Source organism: Aythya ferina (assembly GCF_964211825.1).
Source record: "Aythya ferina genome assembly, chromosome: 9".
Taxonomy (NCBI): domain Eukaryota; kingdom Metazoa; phylum Chordata; class Aves; order Anseriformes; family Anatidae; genus Aythya; species Aythya ferina.
In genome coordinates, this window is record NC_140305.1 from 6,802,924 (window position 1) to 6,822,384 (window position 19,461).

General features: G+C 40.4%; 1 long non-coding RNA gene across 1 annotated transcript in view; it reads right to left on the reverse strand.

The window, feature by feature from the left end:
- LOC311441336 overlaps positions 1–19,461 on the reverse strand; it is a 97,344-nt gene that overhangs the window by 58,632 nt on the left and 19,251 nt on the right. The window contains exon 2 of the long non-coding RNA XR_014695890.1: positions 1,552–1,680. This is a non-coding gene — a long non-coding RNA (uncharacterized lncRNA). The remainder of the gene's footprint in view (positions 1–1,551; positions 1,681–19,461) is intronic.

Below are 19,461 nucleotides of genomic sequence, written 5' to 3' on the forward strand. Positions count from 1 at the left end.
CCATGATGAAAACCTCATTTGACTGACAAAAATACAAAGCTTAAGGGTTCTAATAAGAATGTACCTCTCATCAGAGGGAATGGTACCTTTTGTAACACAATAATTACCTATCAGTGAAGGGTAAAATAGCTTTACCCAGCCTACAGACATTTACTTTCCATAAGTAATGTAAGTAATTTAAGTGTTCACTTACCTGTAAGTAATTTACATGTGTAAGTCGACACATATTTACATTCTTTCCTCTTTTTGTTTCTCTTCCTTTTGTACCAGAATGATGGTGACAAACTCTACATGTAGATTTGTCCATCTCCTCAGTATCCTCAGTCAAAGGGGAATTTTAGAGGAGATTTAAAAGTTTCTGTGATAATGGAATGAGACGGTCACTACAAAAAGCCATTTTTGCTCCCTGACTGACACTGTTTAGTATATCTTGGCCGGAACTGATGTCTGAGTTTGAAATAGTTCGGATATGTCTTCTGTGTCTCTTGCCATGTAAAGTCTAGATAAAATGATTTGTCCGTGTCATGCTTTTATTATTGCCTATTTCATTCAAACCAGCAAAGTATACTGGGACTTGCTCTGAACCCAATGCTAGAAGTCACACAGCTGAAGTGGTGCAACAAAAATGGAGAAAACAAAAACACCACAGTTAAAAAAAAAAAAAAAAAAGCAAAAAGCAAACCAGAATATTGCCAGCACTGATAATCTCTCAACCCAGGCAGCTTCACAACCACAATTAAGGACAGGGAAAGGTTTAGAAATGGTGAAGCAGCTTCAGGCAAAACCACATCTTCTCAGGGAAATTGTTTCATATCTTCAAAAAAAAAAAAAAAAAAAAAAAAAAAAACTTAAAAGTTTTTAATGCAACTCAAAAACTCAAAGGAAAGAGGGAAATGGAAAGCAGACTCCAAGTGCAATTAAAAATGCTGCTTCCTTTTTTAACAAAAGGAGCACAAACATGCCCCTGCTCTGAAAACGGCACTGTTCTCACAGGAGGCTGGGAAGTTCCCAACAGCACTGTGAAGGCTGCCTAATGTTTCTCATTAGGCTCATATGAATTCTTGGCTAGTGAAATCCCCAAGGAGAAATTAATAAGCCTGGGTCTGGGTAGAAAGAGAAATTGAATTCTGAATGGATACTTCAGCAGTGTTTTACCAGATCTCCTTAACTACATTTGAAGTCTGCTCATCACACACTCTGTGACCTCTACCAAACACTTTCCATATACATACATCCTAAAGATTCACCAGCAAAAGAAGCTTTTGTATCACTAAGTTGCTGAAGACTGTTGGACTCTTCAGCAGACTGGTGATGGAGCTGAACTCAAAGCTGCTTAATCAGGTTCTCTTGGTTTTGCTTCTAAAGGATGGTGTCTGTCCGGTTACCCCTGGGAAGGGGGAGAGTCTCTTCTCTGTGTCCTTTATATAATTCCTGGGGCATTGTGCTTTCCTTGCCTACAAAAAGTGAGATTTCTCTCTCAGGCAAGACAATAATGCTCCTTCAGCAAGCCAGCTCAAACCCCTCTTCCACTGACCTTCTACCAACACTTACTGGTATTGGTAAGTGCACAGGGTTCAACAGCACATAGACTTGAGGCTTCACACTTTGCAAGGCTGGGCTCTTGAACCTGACAAAGCCAGGAAAGCACTTAAAAGGACTGACCTCTGGAGAGTTCATTCGCTGCAAAAAAAAAGTGGTAGGATGAATTAGAGAATGAATTGGTTTCTGGCATTTATTTTGCCCACAGAAATTAATCCAGTCACTGCTAAAGCTCTCTTCCAAGAGCTTCTAAAGATCTTTGTTGTCCGTTTTCAACTAATGGGTTTTATACAAAGTTACAGTGTTTTGAGAACTGAAGAAACTTGCCCCATCCCACCAAAAATGAGTATCTAAAAAAACAAAAACAACAGAAAAAAACACTTTTTTTTTTTTTTTTTTAATCTGTAGGCAACTTGCACCTAACTTCAAAAGGAAGCCACTATTAAAGCAAGCCCCATTATGCAAATTCTCAGCATGAACAATATGACAAATGGCCCAGTTCCCTTTCTAGATGCGCACATGAACATGGCTAACTGCAATGTGATTTTATTTCAAGTTGTCTTTACTTATACAAAAAATGGGTAGAATTTCATTTCCTTTTCCATACTGACTATTCCATTTTTGGCTGCCACAGAAGAGATTAGCTGTTTGTTCCTACCAGCAGAGTTACGCAGAGGCGGCACATGGCCATTAGCCAGTGTCATGAGCCAACAGCTACAATGAGGTACTTATCCCAGTTGTCCATTCTGTAGGAACAGAGACAGGGAAGCACAGCCTTTTATTCATGCAAATAAGCAATTTTACTATAGACTGCTAAATCTCTCATGCCAACATTCAGCCAAGTCTAAGACATCACTATATTTTAATCAGCAGTAATTGGTCTTGCTGCTGATGGTAGAAATGCATGCTCAACATGCACATAACACATCACTAAATCAAAGTTCTGGAGGTCAAGAATGATCAGAATCAACTGTTTCCATTCACCAGATCAAATAACTTGTTCTAGTTCCAGCTCAACAGAAGAGTGACTTGGCATTTTATCTGGCTCTGGAGAGGACAGCCTTCAGTCAAGTGAATTCCTTATTTAATTACTGAAAATACCACAGCAGCCCAGCTATAACCATGACCAAACTGCACAATTCCTGCAGTTTAGTTTCTTTACAGGGGCCAAGACCAAACTTTCATTTTAAAAAGAGGAAGGAGAAAAGTGATACGAAACTAAAGACAACCCTGCAAATATTTGGAAGAGATGAGTCCTCAAATGACGCAGAGGAACTTAAGGGCAGAAGTGGAGGAAACAAAATGAACATACAAGAAACGTGAAGAAATTTATCAAAGTATTTTACCAAAGTACAGCAGCAGCTTAGATGGCAAAAAAATTTTAGAAGATGGCATCAGCTCCAAATATTTGGTAAACAGCAAAAATAAGAGAGACATGGAAAATTACATATAGTTAAGCAGCAAGTGAAGGTGTGAGATAAGGTACCTAAATTACAGGTTATGTGATCCCTGTGTTACTCTCACCAGCCAACAGCTAGTCCTGCTAAGAAATGCCCAGCACCCAAGGGATGCCTCAAAATTCAGGTGACTTTTAACATGGCATCAATGACATGATAACCACCACTACCTGCTCCTTAAGGAATAAAAGGGGTCTAGGTTTGCCCCGTTTTTTAGCTCGCTGCTGAAACAGGTACAAATTTCTGGAGTTGATGAAAAGTTCCACATATTCAGGAATACAGACCTTTGTATTTAGTACCTGCAGTCCGACGAGCATCCCTAGGTCACTGAGAGATGGCTCCAGAGCTCTACCTCCCTTACAGCGCACAGTCCCTACTCCTGCACCCCAAATCTCTCAAATAGGATCCATTCTGGGATAGACAACCCAAAGGCAATTGGCCATGGAGACAAAACTGGGACAGGAAGAGCTTCAGTCACAACTCACAGGCTGCCACAATGACATTTCAGCCTTTAAACTTGTTTTCAGATATTTTTTTTTCCAGTTTTTCTGCTTAACTTAACAACAGCTGTGGGTTTGGGTTTTATTTCATTGAGACTTTGTAGATGTGATCATCCAAAGAAACTAGGATTTTCTACAAAAAAAAAAAAAAAAAAAAAAAAGTTTTAAATAGCCAAAACCAGACCAATTTTCATCTCAATGCTGCCTTCAGACTTTGTGCATAGGTTGGGTGATGCAACATCAAATTTTGTTTGGACAAGATTTCTGTCCTTGCAGTAACGAAGAGCAGAAGACAGTAAGTGGTCTTCATTGTGGAAACGTTAGCAACTGGGCAGTTTCAGCCTGACCATTCAACTTTCTTTCTGATTTTCAGTGTTTCTGCACATTGTGAAAAGTACACAGGAATCTGCCTTCTTGCCAGTAGCTGAATGAATCACAATCACCCTCAACAAGTAAAGCAGGCTAAATATAGACACAAACAAAAAACATTATAGACTTGCCATGAATTAATTTACTTGCATGTTACACAGGATTAAACAGCAAACAGAAGAGAATTCATGGAAGTGACAATGATTCTTTAAAAGCTTAAAAAGAGTTGAGTTCTGCATTGCAGTTGAAAGCAATGCTGATTCTCACGTGAACAACTGACTTTGCAAATATGTACTTGAATATGACATGATATAATTTTTACTTGATATAAGATTAAAACTTCTTCTTATGACCCTTTCTGAAACAAGAAACAATTAAGTGACAACTTTTTCAATGCTGTGGAAGAATCAGATGACTTTTTTTTTTTTTTTTTTTTTTTTTTATCTGCAATTCTCCTTGGCTGGTTGAATAGTTTTCCATCTGTGCAGAATTATTTTTTTTCCTCCCTCTGCATAAAGATCTCTCCCCAGTTGAAACAGGCCAAAACATAATGAATCTCATGCAAGACTATATATTCCAAGATTTTCAAAAAGTTGCTTATTTTATATTAAAAAAAAAAAAAAAGCAGCTCAGAATTAAGGACTTGTTATCAGACATATAGAAGGTAGAAATATAATTTATTATTAGCAGCTGCTGAGAGGCAGCTGTGTAAACTTTCTCCTGAATACTGAAAGTGGGTTGAGCAAGAGTTTGATTTACAACACAAAGATTTCCTCTTAGTTGTTCACTCTGCCATATATACGTCAGAGAACACCATGGAAAAATTCTGGCATGCCTTCAGTTTAAACCATTAGTATAATACTTTGACTCGTGCATCTCTCACACTATAAATGTTTTGCTAATGTGATACAGTGTTCGAGAGGAGGACGAATCGTCGCTGCAAGCAGAATTTGCATTCCACTTACAGAACCACCCTTTGTGTACCCATATAGCTTTTCTTGGATCATAGGTCAATACTCTTAGTGAAGACTAACTTTATAAATGCAAATCTATTATTAAAACCAGGCAAAATGTATTAAGAGGACATTCACCTTTGCCTTAGTTTCTTCCATTGCATTAGGGACAGAACAGAGAATTAAGGCTATGATTATTTTTTGCTGCTCTGTGGACCAGCTCATTTCACACACAGCGACACTGGGACTTTGAACACCCACATGGAAGAGCAATCACCAATGGCTTTGATCATCAGTAATTTAAGCATAAAACTGAAGCAGTTGCAAACAGCTGAGAAGCTCTAGCTACTATTCAAAGCTCATTCTTTACCCATTGTGATCTGAAGCAAAAACAGACAGCTGATTTTGGGCCAAATTCAGAATAGTTTGGCCTGGAATAGTGCTGGATGCAGGAGCTTGTTAATAAAGCTTGTTTTTCCACAGAAAAAGAATAAATTGTAGAAAATTTTCCAGACCTTCTGCATGCATTGCTAGAATAGCTGGATTACTTTAAGCCATTTCTATTAATAATAAACTGCTTAATTAGCTTCAGAAACCAAGATACTTTCTAAAAAATAGTCATTTAACTAATGTTTGTATGTATGAAAGACACACCTATATATGTATTCATATATATGTATGTAAGTATGAAAGAAGGAAAAAACAACATTCTCCCCTACTTAGATATCTACTACCCAAACATAAACTTAATTCCCCCCCACCACCACGAAGTATATTTTTTTCTGGAAAATAGGAAGACTGGTGGCTGGTTACAAGTTGTGATCCTGATAACAGCAGATGTCAACATTAAATCACCTGAGAGCAACTCAGCTGACTCAGGTTGAATGCATTCATTGAAGCTTTATATAAAACCAGCTGCATTCAAAACATGAGCCAAAGTTTAATTGAAACTGGATAAAAACAAAATGTAAATTCACTGAAAATTACTGCAGAAAAGCAATTTGACCAATTGCTTGTATAGGGTGAATGTGGATCCTTTCAGATGCCGGGAAACTATCCTAACCTGAAGGAGGGCTACCTGCAGTTTTCACAGTCTGCAGAAAATCAAAAGAACCTGACTTGGATTATTTAGGCAGCTTAGTTTTAGGAATGTCCATATTAATGCAGAATAAAGCTGACTAACTACATCCATTTATTACAAAATATTCACTTTAAGAAGTCTGCCAAAGCTCTACAGAAGAAGTTAAGCTCTACAGAAGTTAGTGGTGTGCTTCCAGCTGTGTTATGCTTCATGCCACTATAGGATACTAAAACATGTCCTACAAATTACATAGCCCCTAGTGGATATGCTAAATCTATTTTCCAAGCCAAAGTCTTCATTGGAAAGCTTCATTCCTGTAACACACTGGCCTTCCCTGCATCAGAGGGTTTTGTAAGACCCTTGCGTCACACAGACCAGCTGAAGATGTTCTTAAAGAGGCTGAAAAGGAACCTCTTCTTTAAGTAGCAGAAAAATAAACTTGGTCCTGTCCCTGGAAAATTTCAAGTAATATTGGGTTTCTTCTGCTCCCAAAGGAAAAACAAAAAACAAAAAAAAAACTTGGTGTGTGTTTAAAGAGTGTTGAGTACAGCACACTGGAACCTTTCAACAGTGGCGCTTTCAGACATCAGATATCCACAGATCTAGCTGAAGAGAAAGCCCAGGTTGTTATAACCCTACATTCTTCTCTTACTCCCATGGCTTCACATTCACAGCTTTTTTCTGCACCTTTAGTACACTGCTTACCAGTAGGTTTTATTGACAGCACGGCTTGTGGCATGTTATTTTCCTAAACATAGTCTAAAGAAGACACTTAAGGGTCACGTATTCCACTTTCAGGTGACTTTCAGACTCAGGACTAAGCAGAGCTGAGTCTGCTTCTTTGATGAACTCCTCACTACAAGTCAGTTTCATCTCTCCCAGCATATAATTTTCTAAGTAATGTCCTTCCAGTTAAAGAAATATATGAATCTTCATTCTGAATCTAAGCATGCTTGGACTTTGGGTAGCTCTGATCAGAAATGAATGCCTCAGATTTACTTCTAATTAAAGTAAGACTAATTAAATTTCACAGTTCCCTGTGGCTGTTTTTCCCAGATCTATGTACAGCATAACAAACAGCTTCTTCAAACAATTCCAAGTAGCTGTGGTATGTTTGTAATTGTCTACCACAGCTCAGAACCATAAAAGGTATAATGCAATATTTTTTTCCACCCCCCCCCCCCCTTTCGGGGCATATTAAATAAAGGGATTTTATCTTGCTGTTGCTACTGTTCATTTTGGACACATTGTTGATCCCACTACAATTAACTCGAGTTTTCCCCTTCTGTCTCCACATCAGCATAAATGACAGGGCAGGCCCAGCAGGAGGGATATGCAGGGATAGAACAGCATTTAGCCACTAGCTATTCTAAGCGTGCGAAGGGATAAAGTCTTACATGCCACAAGCATCTCATCTCAAGGGACTGCTGGCTTGGAGAGAGAATGAAGTCTTCTCATACCTCTGGAAAATGCACTCAGCAGTCTTGCAGCCACACACCGGGCTCTTACAGCAACTTCAGCTGCTTAAGAAAGTGCAAAAGCATTCTGCGTTCACATTGCTGCGACTCTGCTGGGTCACCCTCAACTCACCGCCTCACCCTAAGGCAACACGATTAGCTGTGTTCTAGGTAGGCAGCTGGCACGGACTGGAAAAGAACCTGTGTAAACATGGTGTAAGGAGAGGTTTTCAAAAGTATTAAACGGGTAATCCAATAAAAAGGGACTACACCAGTTGCACAAGTGATCAAATTTGAAATAGCTCACTTTAAGAGAGTAAGCAACTTGTGAAAGTAAGGATGTGAATTTCCATGACAAACACCTAGCTGCCATCCCACAATTACAAGCCCCAAATGACATCTGGCTTCACATCTACTGCGTTCTCAGAGGTGCAAGAGAGAAGGCTGCATTTATCACTCAGCGTTGCTCACATACACGCTGATTTATAGTTATATTTCTTCCAAAAGTCTTAGCTGTGTTTTGGTCCAGGATAGATGGCCAGAAGAAACAAGAAGTCAAAATCAAACAGAGCTGAATATAAACACATGTTCACAGACGTCTGATCAAATTTATGATTTCCATTCAGATGTGCTATGTCTGTTTTACAAGGACATTACAAAACAAATACTGAATTATTTAATCTAACTTTATGTTCCATGACGTCTGCTGTTGCCCCACTGTAAAATATGGTCTGAAAATTCACCATTTCACCACATAGGAGCCTGGAAGAATTCTACCTGCTTTCCAGGTGCTGTATTTACACATCTATACCCTGTATAATATTCCCAGAGGCAAAAATAGACATCCTCATTACAAATAGCTATAGCAATGATATTTGCATTTGTTTCTTTTTGTTACTATACAAAGAAAGCAGGAAAGAGTAAAGTTACTTATAGGTACAGCTGTACAATAAATCCTGTTCTGGAGGGATTTTGCAGTATGTTGAAACTTGATTTCTTTCTGACTGGAAATTCTCCAACGGAATGTTTTTCCATAGGAAAATGCTGATTCATCAAAACCAAATCATTTAGCAATTGTAAAAAGCCAATTACCGTGGAAGCCTATCTTGTACTGCGAACGCACCCAGGCTCTTGCCAGCTTGCCTGCGTCTCTGTGCTGCACAGATGGGAAACCAAACCATTGTGAAACTAAAGATAAAAAGCTTGACACGGAGATAAAAAACATGGACAGCCCATTAGCTCCTGCTTCCAACGTCCAACGTCCCCTAAATTTTTTAATCCAACACAACCAACCTGGAGAAGTGCTGGGCTAGCAGAGCAGTCGGGGTGCTCGGAGTGTGGATGGACACTGCTCACATTGGGACACTCAGACCCATTCCCTTCACCATTAATGTTTAAGTGCCAGAGAGAGATCTTTTTCCCTAGCCAGAGAATTTGGTATTACTCCGTTTGGGGGAAAATTCTACTGAATACTAAACTTAGTAAAGCTAATTGAAAGGATCATTCAAATATGCCAGTGGGTAAGGACAGATCAAACAACCATGAAACTCACATCAGGGAGCTGCAGGTCAGAAATGGACCAGCTCTCAGGCTTGCAATGTGCAGTTCTGGAAATCCCATGACTCTGCTTATCCCCCTTATCACCCCCTGAATGCCAGTGCACTCACTCACACCCACAGAAGCCAGAATGAGAAAGGGCTCAAAATTACTGCTTGGAGCTCGCAGCCTGGGTAACAATAACTTGCAAAATAAAATTTACAGGGAAGGTCACAAGACATCTCTCAAAATCAAGCTAATTATTAATCTAGATACCAACACTATGAGCTTGCACTAAAGGATGATCTTGTCCCAGTAATAAGCACAGAACCGGTGTCTGTGTCATTGTGAACAGATCTGCCAGCCAGTGCTCAGGTGAGGGCTCATGGCTCAGCACATCGTTAGGAGCAAATTCCTTTTTTCCTTACTAGCTCTTTTGATACATTGGCATTTTCCAGGGCTATCACTGACTGCTACTCAGTCATTGTTCCCCCCCCTCCCTTTAACAGGGCAGGGAAGGGCTGAACAACTCCCTGCATGCTGAGAAATCCAGCTCTGTCTTCCCACTTTATTTAATTTGGATGATGCTATTCAGAGCTGGAGCCAGTGGCACCAGAGGACCACAGAAGCGCAACCTAAGCACACCTGAGACATCACCAGCTCCTTCAGGAACAGGATTGCTATTATGGGCAAAAGCGTTTTCAGATTGGTGGTGATTTTAGATATATCTGTATGACAGTAATGCAGTACAGTTTTTGGAAAGTGGAGCTCACTACTCACTAAGCAAGCTGTCTTGCAGGGAGCATAGGAACATGGTGCCTCAGAATTCAAAACAACTGTCAGAGAGCCTTAATGGGACAGGGGGAGTTTAATATTCCAAATCAAAAACAAAACCAGCAAAATTCATGTACCCAGGACAGCATACTATTGACTTAAATGACTTGGAAGTTGCAGTTTCTGTTTTGTTTGGCAGTTAGATCTTGTTTTGTCATTTAGATGCACTAAAAGATGTAATCATGAGAATTACTGTAATGGAATTAAGCATAGTTAATATCTACTGGCCTGTATCTGGGAAAGCATCTCACAAATGCTCAGTTCTCAGCATACAACTGAGAGGCTACGAAGTACAACTATGTCCATTATAATTCTGAAAATTGGCATATGCAGCCTCAAGGAACTTACTGAGTTTCTCATTAGTGTTAGAACCTGTACCTTCTAATGTGGTATCCAAATTATGTAATTGGCAATTCATCCTATTTCTTTTTGTCTTGTACTTGAGGTAGATTTTCATGCTTGTCCTTTTCCAGTATTCTGAATCCTTGCCTCTCCTGAGAGACACCAAAGACGTCCCCTAATGGCTCTGAGATATCCATAACAGAGAGGCTGGAACAAAAATATTTTGGAGCTCTTAAAACATTGTGAAACGTCAGGTCCACAGGATGACTATTACATAAAGAACCACAACCTGACTGTAACAAAGAAGAGCACTTCTACAATGATCTGAATCCTTTCAAATAAATATTCATCTCCCTCTACAGCCAAAAGAGAGAGAAGGCACCTTTTCTAGAGGAATCCATCTCAGCCATGCAGCTTCCTTCTCAAGAAATTTCTTTCCCCATACTGACTAGAGAACCCTTCTGTTCACTCAGCTATAGTTATCCTTTGTGAAACTGCTCTTTGGAAGCCAAAATGACAATGGAGATAACAGAGATAAGGAACACTTCAAAGATTCGAGGAATCTTGTCAGAATTTTGTGCAGCCAGAACCCTACAATGAAATCTATAGATTTAGTTTTCAAAAACCCTTAAAGCCCTCCAAGAGTGACATGCCAGTGGTCTCTACAAGGAACACAACTGAGCGCAAGAGGCAGGGAAATAAAAGGGACAACAAAAACCTAATAAGATTATAATGTAGGATTTCCACTGCTTGCTTCTAAACTCGTTTTATGTCAGAAAGTTTGACCTTTAGAGAATTGTTTCTTGGAACAACTCGTTCTGGAGCACACAGGGGAGAGGATGTTCTGACCCCTGTCCTGAAAATACACGAGCTTGGCTTGGTGCAGCTCAAGAAGAAACTCTAGTGGAGCTGCTAATGAACAGTTACCGCCATATATAATTGAATGCAATAATCCTTGAGGGAAAAATCACCAGGAAGGGGGAGAAAATAATAATCAAAGGAACATTCAATCTAGCAGACTGACACTGGACTCCAATAAAGGGATATTTTTCAAAGCTTTATTTTGTTAAAGACACCCTGAAGCATAAATATAAAAATTGATGTGCTTTGCTAATACATTGCTCTTGTTCTGCTTGAACCAAAAATGCATCCATTAGAAAAGAGAAATTCAACCCTAGCTGAGCAGTAACCATAAATAAAATAGAAACCAGGATTAAATTCACTGATATTTGAGGCCAAAGTCTTCCACATGACTCTCAGGCATTGATCCAGAAGTACATAATTATGAGAAAGGAAATTCCTCCTAATCCTGTCAAGTCCTGACTCCTAATATCTCCATTGATTTTTAATCTTAGTTGTCCTGGGTATGATAGAGTGGAGCTCAGTTTTATCAGTTATCTACCGACACAGCCAAGAATAGCCTACCGGTATGCGTTACAGCACACATGAATCTGAAAAGGATGTAAAAACAAGACAATTATCAATGAGTTTATGAACCTGAATTCCATGCATGCAATTTGAAATACATAGCCTGAAGTATAAAAAGAGTTTTGCCTTTTTAAAAGCAATATAAGTTTTGTGCAAAAAAAAAAAAAAAAAAAATGTAACAGACAAGAAAGGCACTTGCTCAATAAATAAAACCATATTAAAGCAATGTACTAGAGGATTTATTGTGTCTTCCTCTGAAGACACTGACATGGTCCTACCATTTGAGACAAAGTGCTAATTAGGTGTGATTATACGTCTCTGTGTGTAGACATAAATAGGTACCTTTAGCACGAATACTTACAAGGATAGCAGGAGGCCCAAAGGCTACCCCATCTTGAAAATTTATGGAAGAAGTTACAGGAATAAAGTTACAGAACTCTCAAGGCTGCAGAGTATTCCTTGCTGTTGGTTACGTGACATGCAGATGCCTTAAGATGTAGCACAGCTATAGCCAACTTCCTCTGAAAATGAAGTGGCAGTAAAGATGTTTACTACCCTCTTGTTTTAGGAGAGGTGAGGTAATAGGATTTTAAAAGAACAGTAGGGAGCAAGGGCCTGCCCCAGTCGACCCTCTCAGGTGCTATACCTCGAGCAGACCGGCTGGTTGCCACAGGCAACGCTGGCTGAGATTTCTTCCTGCGGCTGCTCTTGGTTAAAACACAAACAAACAAGAAGGACAGAACAGTTCATGGTCTCATGTCCTGTTTTCTCACTAACACAGATCCCACTGACAGCCATGGACCGGCTCCTGAGCACCAGAACCGACAGGGTGTGCAGACGTAGTCCCCTGGGCCTGGACCCTTGCTGCAGAGGTGGCTGCTCGCTTGCTGCACTGCCACCCCTGGTCCCCTGCGGTGTGAACAGCATCTGTGCAGCAGCTCATGCAAACGGCCCAATGCTAAATACCTGCTGGATCAATATTTCAAAGGATCCACTCCGAGTTTCAATGCGGTGGTTGCCTCATCTTGGGAAAACGGGAGAGAGCAGGACTGATGTTGTGATGGAAAGTTCTTTGGCTGACTTTGTGGGGGGTGGTTTCCATCCCTTTGTGGAGCCGTGGTTTATTTTGTTTCTTGTTCTGTTTCTTGATAGCTTGCCAGCGTCCTCTGGGATAGATTCTTCCTCAGCATTTTCTGAATCTTTGTCAGTACAGTCCAATTCCTTCTCCTCCCAGCTCTCATGCAGGCAATGACTCAGCCCTGGCTCTCACTTTCCCTTTGTTGAACTCTGCGACAATTTTTTCAGCTGCATTGCTATGCGGCCAGAAGAAGTATGTATGCACTGTGCCAAAAAGGAATTTCAAACAACAGAAAGAAAAAGCAAGAAAGATGTTTGTTTGCTTCGTATTAGAAGATCTGTGTTTTATGTCTCAAAACAGTATGCTCAGAACCTCTGGCATTTATCTGCCCGGGACTGGTGTGACCCACAGGATGTTCAACTATTGCAAAATCTGCAGAAAGTTTTAGCTGAGAGAAGTTATGAATAGTCCTCACAATTCATAGGCCTCATCACATTATCAGAGGACACTAACAAGCTATATTTTAGACTTGAAAAAGGCTAATGGTGAAGTGAGCTGCGGAGGTGGAGTCACGGATATACAAGGTGGGTTAAGGCACAAGTCTCTTCAAATTACTAGTCTGGAACTGCTTAATAAAATAACCCAGTATTGTTATTAAAAGCAAGGACAGAATTAATGAGTAGAATTTCATTGAGAAAGACCATAAGGAGCAAAGTGATGCTGCCAGTCAGGAGGAGGATAGGGCACCTGGAGAAATCAGGAGCCACTCTAAGGTAAATTTAAAATTTGCCTTTCAATAGATAAAAGCAGATAATTAAGTCCTTGTTCAGATAACTGTGTTCATTTTTCACAAATAATTTCGAACTGAAAACACCCAAGGACAAATCTTAACCAACATGGGACAAAGCGTGCTATCTTGATGGGCAGTAGAGGCAATGTAGGCACTGCGATGAGAAATTCTGAATACCACAGCCCCCAAATCAATGCAAACTCTCAAATAAAATAAGTCTCTGTACAGAACCACATCATTGCCTGGTTATTAAGAGCTTGATGCACCCATATTTACTAAGTTAAGAAAAAAATTGTCTCTCTGAAAAGGGCCTGAGGCAAATAAATTCCAAACTGAAGTCTTAATTCAGGCATAGTAGAATAGCCTGAATATTTTCCAAGTTTCAAATTTTAGGGAAAAACTTATAAATTCAGCAGAAGGATTTGATAAACTGTGCATACATTTTCTTTCCTCCTCTTCCTCAGACCAGTTTTGTCACTGAGTTTCAAACTGCTACAATATTTTACTCTGAATGCCAAATATCAACACATCTATCTCACGGGCAAAGCTCTGGTTAACTGATTTTGTAAGAACTCAGACTCAGAGATCAAGCCTTGCCTTGGTTTAGAAGCTGTAGATTTGTTTGTTTTCTTCAGAATTATTACGACCAGGTGCTGCTGACCTGTCAGTACACAAGACCCGTCACCTTTGCTGTACTCCTGTAAGCTTTGTTCTTTTGTAGAACTTTACCCATATTCAGATTCCTAAATCAAGGAAGACGCGCCATAAACAGCTCCTCCTATCAGCGTCTTTTCTAGGTCACAATCAGTCTTTCACAGACATCTTCCCTGAGATGGGGATGTTGTTGCCACGGCCTTTCCTTCAGATATCACTTATATAACAGTGCATTCTGGGTGGTGACGCTAGCCTTGTGCATTCCCAGCCACAGCAGGACAGTGTGTGAAATGTGCACCCGCGAGCAAACAGTGACTCAAGTTACAGTAATGCTCCACTTGGGATCTCGATCTGGAGAGGGGCCTGAGCTAAAACAGTGGTCAGATGCCTGTATTCTCTGAAGATCACGATTATTTGTTTGTACACAAAGCATCGCCAGGATACTACAAGGCTTTTCCTCCACCTCCAACACAATCAGCTACCAGCTTGTCTGAATCCATTTCTGTGCCATGGTTGAGCCTGCTCAGCCTTGAAAACAAGAACATCTTTATTATAAAACTTATCTATCTTTTTGCTTGGCTGTAGGGAAGGGCTGGAAGAGACAGAAATCTCTCTGGTCCATTATTTCACTGTCAAATTGTTTAAGAACCAGTAAATATTGATTCTGTTCCTGCCTTCCAGCATTCCAAAAGAGCTAAATTATTAAAGTGGACAAGGAGGAGTAAAACAGAGGCAAGTCCTTCTTATAGGGACTGAAAAACAGACAAGCTCATCTCATACTTACTGTGGACTAAATGGAACAGCTTCTGTTACCTTGGTATAAACATCAACAGCCTCCAGTTGAACAGAAGAGAGTGTTCAAGAAGCTATGATGTTTACACCAAAATGCCTCACTCTTGGTGAAAAGTTGATTTTGATAAACAGAGTAGTTCCAATGAACTATGACATTATACAGAGGTATGCAATAACGTACTGAAGACTATGATAAGGACAATCAGATGGCTGCAGTACTAAAATAGTTGATACTGTCAAAGTCCAAGCAACGATCTGTGCAAGGGAGGGTGTGGGAAGAGATATCTTCTACTATCCAAGTGTTGATAAGTTAAAGGAAAACCTATAAGTACAGGACATGGAGCAAAGATGCCTGAGATTTGATACATTTTTTCCAGCTACTGAGGTTTTTGTTTTCAGATTATTTTTTTTAATATGATTTATAGCACACTACACAGTCACAATTATAACAATGTATGGTATACATGTAGTTTAAGAGAGACCAAAATTAAGGAAGATAAATCCAAAAAGTGTATTTGTGGATGTCAAGCTACAGAAAGGCTCACCCACAGTAGGCAGGATTGTCTAAACCTTTTCCAGTTTTAGGAACTTAATTTTATTTGTCTGGCAGACCTCTAAATCCCTGGGCAACCTATGCATAAGCCAAGTAGGTCAGCTGTTGGCAAACACGAGACCACAGGAGTCAAATGAGCTGGTAAACTCTGCTCTGCCTCACTGCCAATCCTGAGCTAATGGATGGGAAAAAAATGGTGAATTAAGGAATGTGTTCATAACACAGACTGCACAAAATAGATGTTTGCAGTGCAACATCAGAGACACAGAAATGACACTTAACACTCAGTGTGGGAACTTTCCATCTTTGCATGAAAGATGAATTCACATGAAGGAGTAATTATGGCTCTGAGTTTACTCATCAGGAGCATTTAGGGATATAATTAGCTGCCTGTGTGTGTGTGTGTGTGAGGGAGGGGCAGAGTTTTTTTTAATGTGGGGTTTTTTTGTTGTTGTTGTTTTGAGGGGGCTTGTTTAATTACAGTTAGACAGATAACATGAGGGGAAAGAGCAAGAAAAAGGAATTAAAGAGATGTAGGACTAAGAGCACAAAAGGGTGCCATGTCAGGGAAAATGACTTATCTTCATCTGATGGAATAAGTTATTCCCATTTAGCTTGAAGCTAATTTTCCTCCCAGCTCTGCATAAAAGAAGCCAAACTATTTTTGGCGACTATATTAGGGGAGACTGAGATGGCTTTTAGGCTCAATAGAGGAAAGACAATTCTGTTATTTGGTCAGAAAAAAATAAGTTAGAAAAGGAAATCCAATTATAAACTTAAGCTTCAGCATTTAAGATGAATAAGCCATCAAGTAAAGTAACACGAAGTCAGACCTATTTTCCTTTCAGGATAAACTGAAGGGAGCTTCCATGACTTTACTGAGGAAAGGGGAAGATTCTGCAATTGCCTTGCACAGCAGGCCATTTTCTATTTACTCTACTAATTTCTTTAAGAAAATTCTGCAAGAAATCAGTAGGACTGCAACAGGTTTCCTCCAGTGCAATGAGGAGCAGAATCTGGCCCCAGTGTCAATCTCTCATCTCAGCTTTAAGTGGAGATATTTCTCTAGGAGTTATGACTGACGAGCTGAGGCTTTTTTTGGTAAAGAATCGTGGTTTATCTCAGCTTATTTGAGAGCGCGCGCCAATTGATTCCAGGAGACTGTATCCAAATGCAGATCTCCTTTTTATTTAAATTGCAAGTTGCAAAGGTCATCACCCACAATCCTGCCGATTCTTATTAGACACGACCAGGTCTATAAAACTGCTTATAAACAGTAAAAGCATGTCCACTGTTTGCGTTGGTTCCCTGCCGACATTTCATGCGCTTTAATAGGACAACAAGATGAAGACATCAGTCTTTTAATGGCAAGTGAATACAGTAATCCCATGTTGGGAAGGAAAGGTATTGAACCATTTTCCAAGCACAGTGCAAGCCTCGGAGGTGCTGAGCAGTGGGGCATGAGCTGATCATGTCCCCACTAGGAACCAGGGCCTGGCTCCTCTGCCACCAGGGGGGCACAGCAGGCAGGAGCAGCCCACAGGCCTCTGAGCAATATGGCTTTGCTGCTCCTCACATCACAACCACATGTGAACCCAAAATGCTTCAGAGGGAAGACAAAGGGAGGGGACACCTTTGACTAAAATATATATAATTATATTATATATATATTATATAAATATATTATATAATTATATTATCATATATTATATAATATTATATAAATATATAATATTAAAGCTTTATCTTTGAGACTGGACCAGTTGAACCAGACGGCCTCCAGAAATCCCTTCCAGTCTAACTTACTCTGATTCTATGACATTTGAAACTGTCCCACATGTGATATCAACAGCTAAGGTAATTCCCTTGCCTCCCAGTGCTACAAGACCTAAGTGCCACACAGTCATGATGCCCCAGATGTAGGGAGCTCAACCTCACAGCAAGGCCCATAGGAGCTACGTAACCTGCCAGAGGTGGTCTTTGGGCACTGGCCCATGGCCACAGAACAGCTCATGAGCCACCAAATCAGCCTATAGGAGCTACATAACTTGCCAGAGGTGCCCTTTGGGCTCTGGCCCACAGGCACAGACCAGCTCACTAGCCACCAGATCAGCCACTGCAGCACGTGCCTAACAGTCGCACCACTGCCCCAGCAAGCAGACTGTCCAGGAATCTTTGTTTCAGGGATGTTTCAGGTACATATAGTCAAAATAACATTGATTTGAGCAGCTGCCCTATTTTTGCTACTCATATTTTTTTGCTACTCACGTACTCATATTTTTGCTAGCTCTATACTCATTTTATTCCAGGAGCTATAGGATTTCGGAGCAGTTGAAAATCCAAAATGCAGTATTTCTCCCCTGCTTCTGAAAGTCAGTTTTTAAAAACAGCAGCAAACAAACAAAAAGCAGCATGGAGAGCCCACAAGGGGCTGGGCTTGGCAGTCCACAAGAGGGAACATGATGTATCAAAGGAAGCCTTCCCTGGTAGGCCCACATGGGTATGGTCACTCCTAGTGACCCACAGAGGCACCTTCCCATCTAATGTCTATTACAATTATTACAATTATGTTGAATGACTTTCACTGATATAGGCAGGATATATGAAATAAATCACTACCATGACTTCTCACCCTCATTTAGTACCAAAGAAACACATTTTACTTTGTTGGGTAGATAAAGTCAGAATGGACAACTGAGTTGCAGTGGCCCCCAAAACTCACTCTAGGTACACCGTGCCCCACTGCAATGGGCACAATCAATAGCAAAGGCTGTGGAAACCACAGTGAGAAACTCTTCTGAAAAGTTCAAGTTACAGCAAATATGGGAGCCCAGGGAACTCTTACTACATTGCTAAAGCTGTAATTTAATGTTCAGACCAAAATCATTGGACTGTGCATTAGGGAGACAATGTGGTCTGGAGGTTACAGAAGAGGGCTGGGAACCACAAGTATCCTCTTGGGATCCTAGCTGAAATGAGCTGCTCGCTGCATGGCTTGAAGAAAGTCACTTAATCTGATCTCTGCATCTCTTAGTCAATTTAGATATAAAACTGGACAGAAAGCAGAACATGGCTAAAATTTCCTGGTGCTGCAGTCAGGCCTTATCTGTGCAGAAGTCTTTTTGATAATTTATTATGGGAGGGAATATCAGAGAAGTGGATCCAAAAAACGTCTAGTTTCTTAACAATTTAAACAAAGCACTAAGATCATCATCCTTTTTAGTGTTAAAGAAATGTATATAAATTGTACAAGAAACATTACACTGCTAACAGTGCCTGGATAGAGAGAAAGGAAAACGTCTCAGTCTTATTGCCATTATACCACGCATTCATTATAAAGATACCTGAGCAACCAGATTGGCTTGGGATGCTGATTACAGAGTACACATTTGGAATCATTTGGTCAACAGTTTGCAGTATCCATTCATGAGAGAGAACCAGGCATCACGGCAAGGAGATGTGCTGCTCCACTGATGGTCTGTGGAATGGGCAGAAGAGTCCTACCAGGTAAAAGGCCTTCACAGCTCCAAAGCCACTCCACAGCTACATGCACTGGCATTGTTTTACACCACTGCCAGTTTGAATGCCCACGATTTTCTTGCTATAGTTGGAATCAGATTACCAAAAGGTCTGTTTTTATCATGCTCAAGGTTTCCTGGAATCCACTAATCTATTTCAGCTCTGAAGTTAGCAGATCATAAAAGAAAAGTGACCTCCCCTCAGAGCATAAAGTGAGCTAGGTAACTATGATTTCGAAACAAACAAAAAAACACACGCAAACCAGCCATGTACTGAAACTTCAAACTGTATCCATGCCTCAGTTTCTTGAAAGCTTCAAGGATTTTGGACTGGAAAACTGCTGACAGGAGAAACCTGTGAAGCCATCGCTCCAGCTGCAAATTCAAGAAGTTGAATCAAGCAGACGAATTTGGTTCAGGTCCCTACTTTATAGGGGGATGCACCCTGAACACATTGAAGTATACAGACAGCTCATCGTAGATGGACATTGTAGCCCCTGAAATTTCATTTACTCTATATCCTAGCCCTGTTTACTTTCTCCTGATTACAGGCTCCCCAGCAGAGTACCACGTGCCTGCC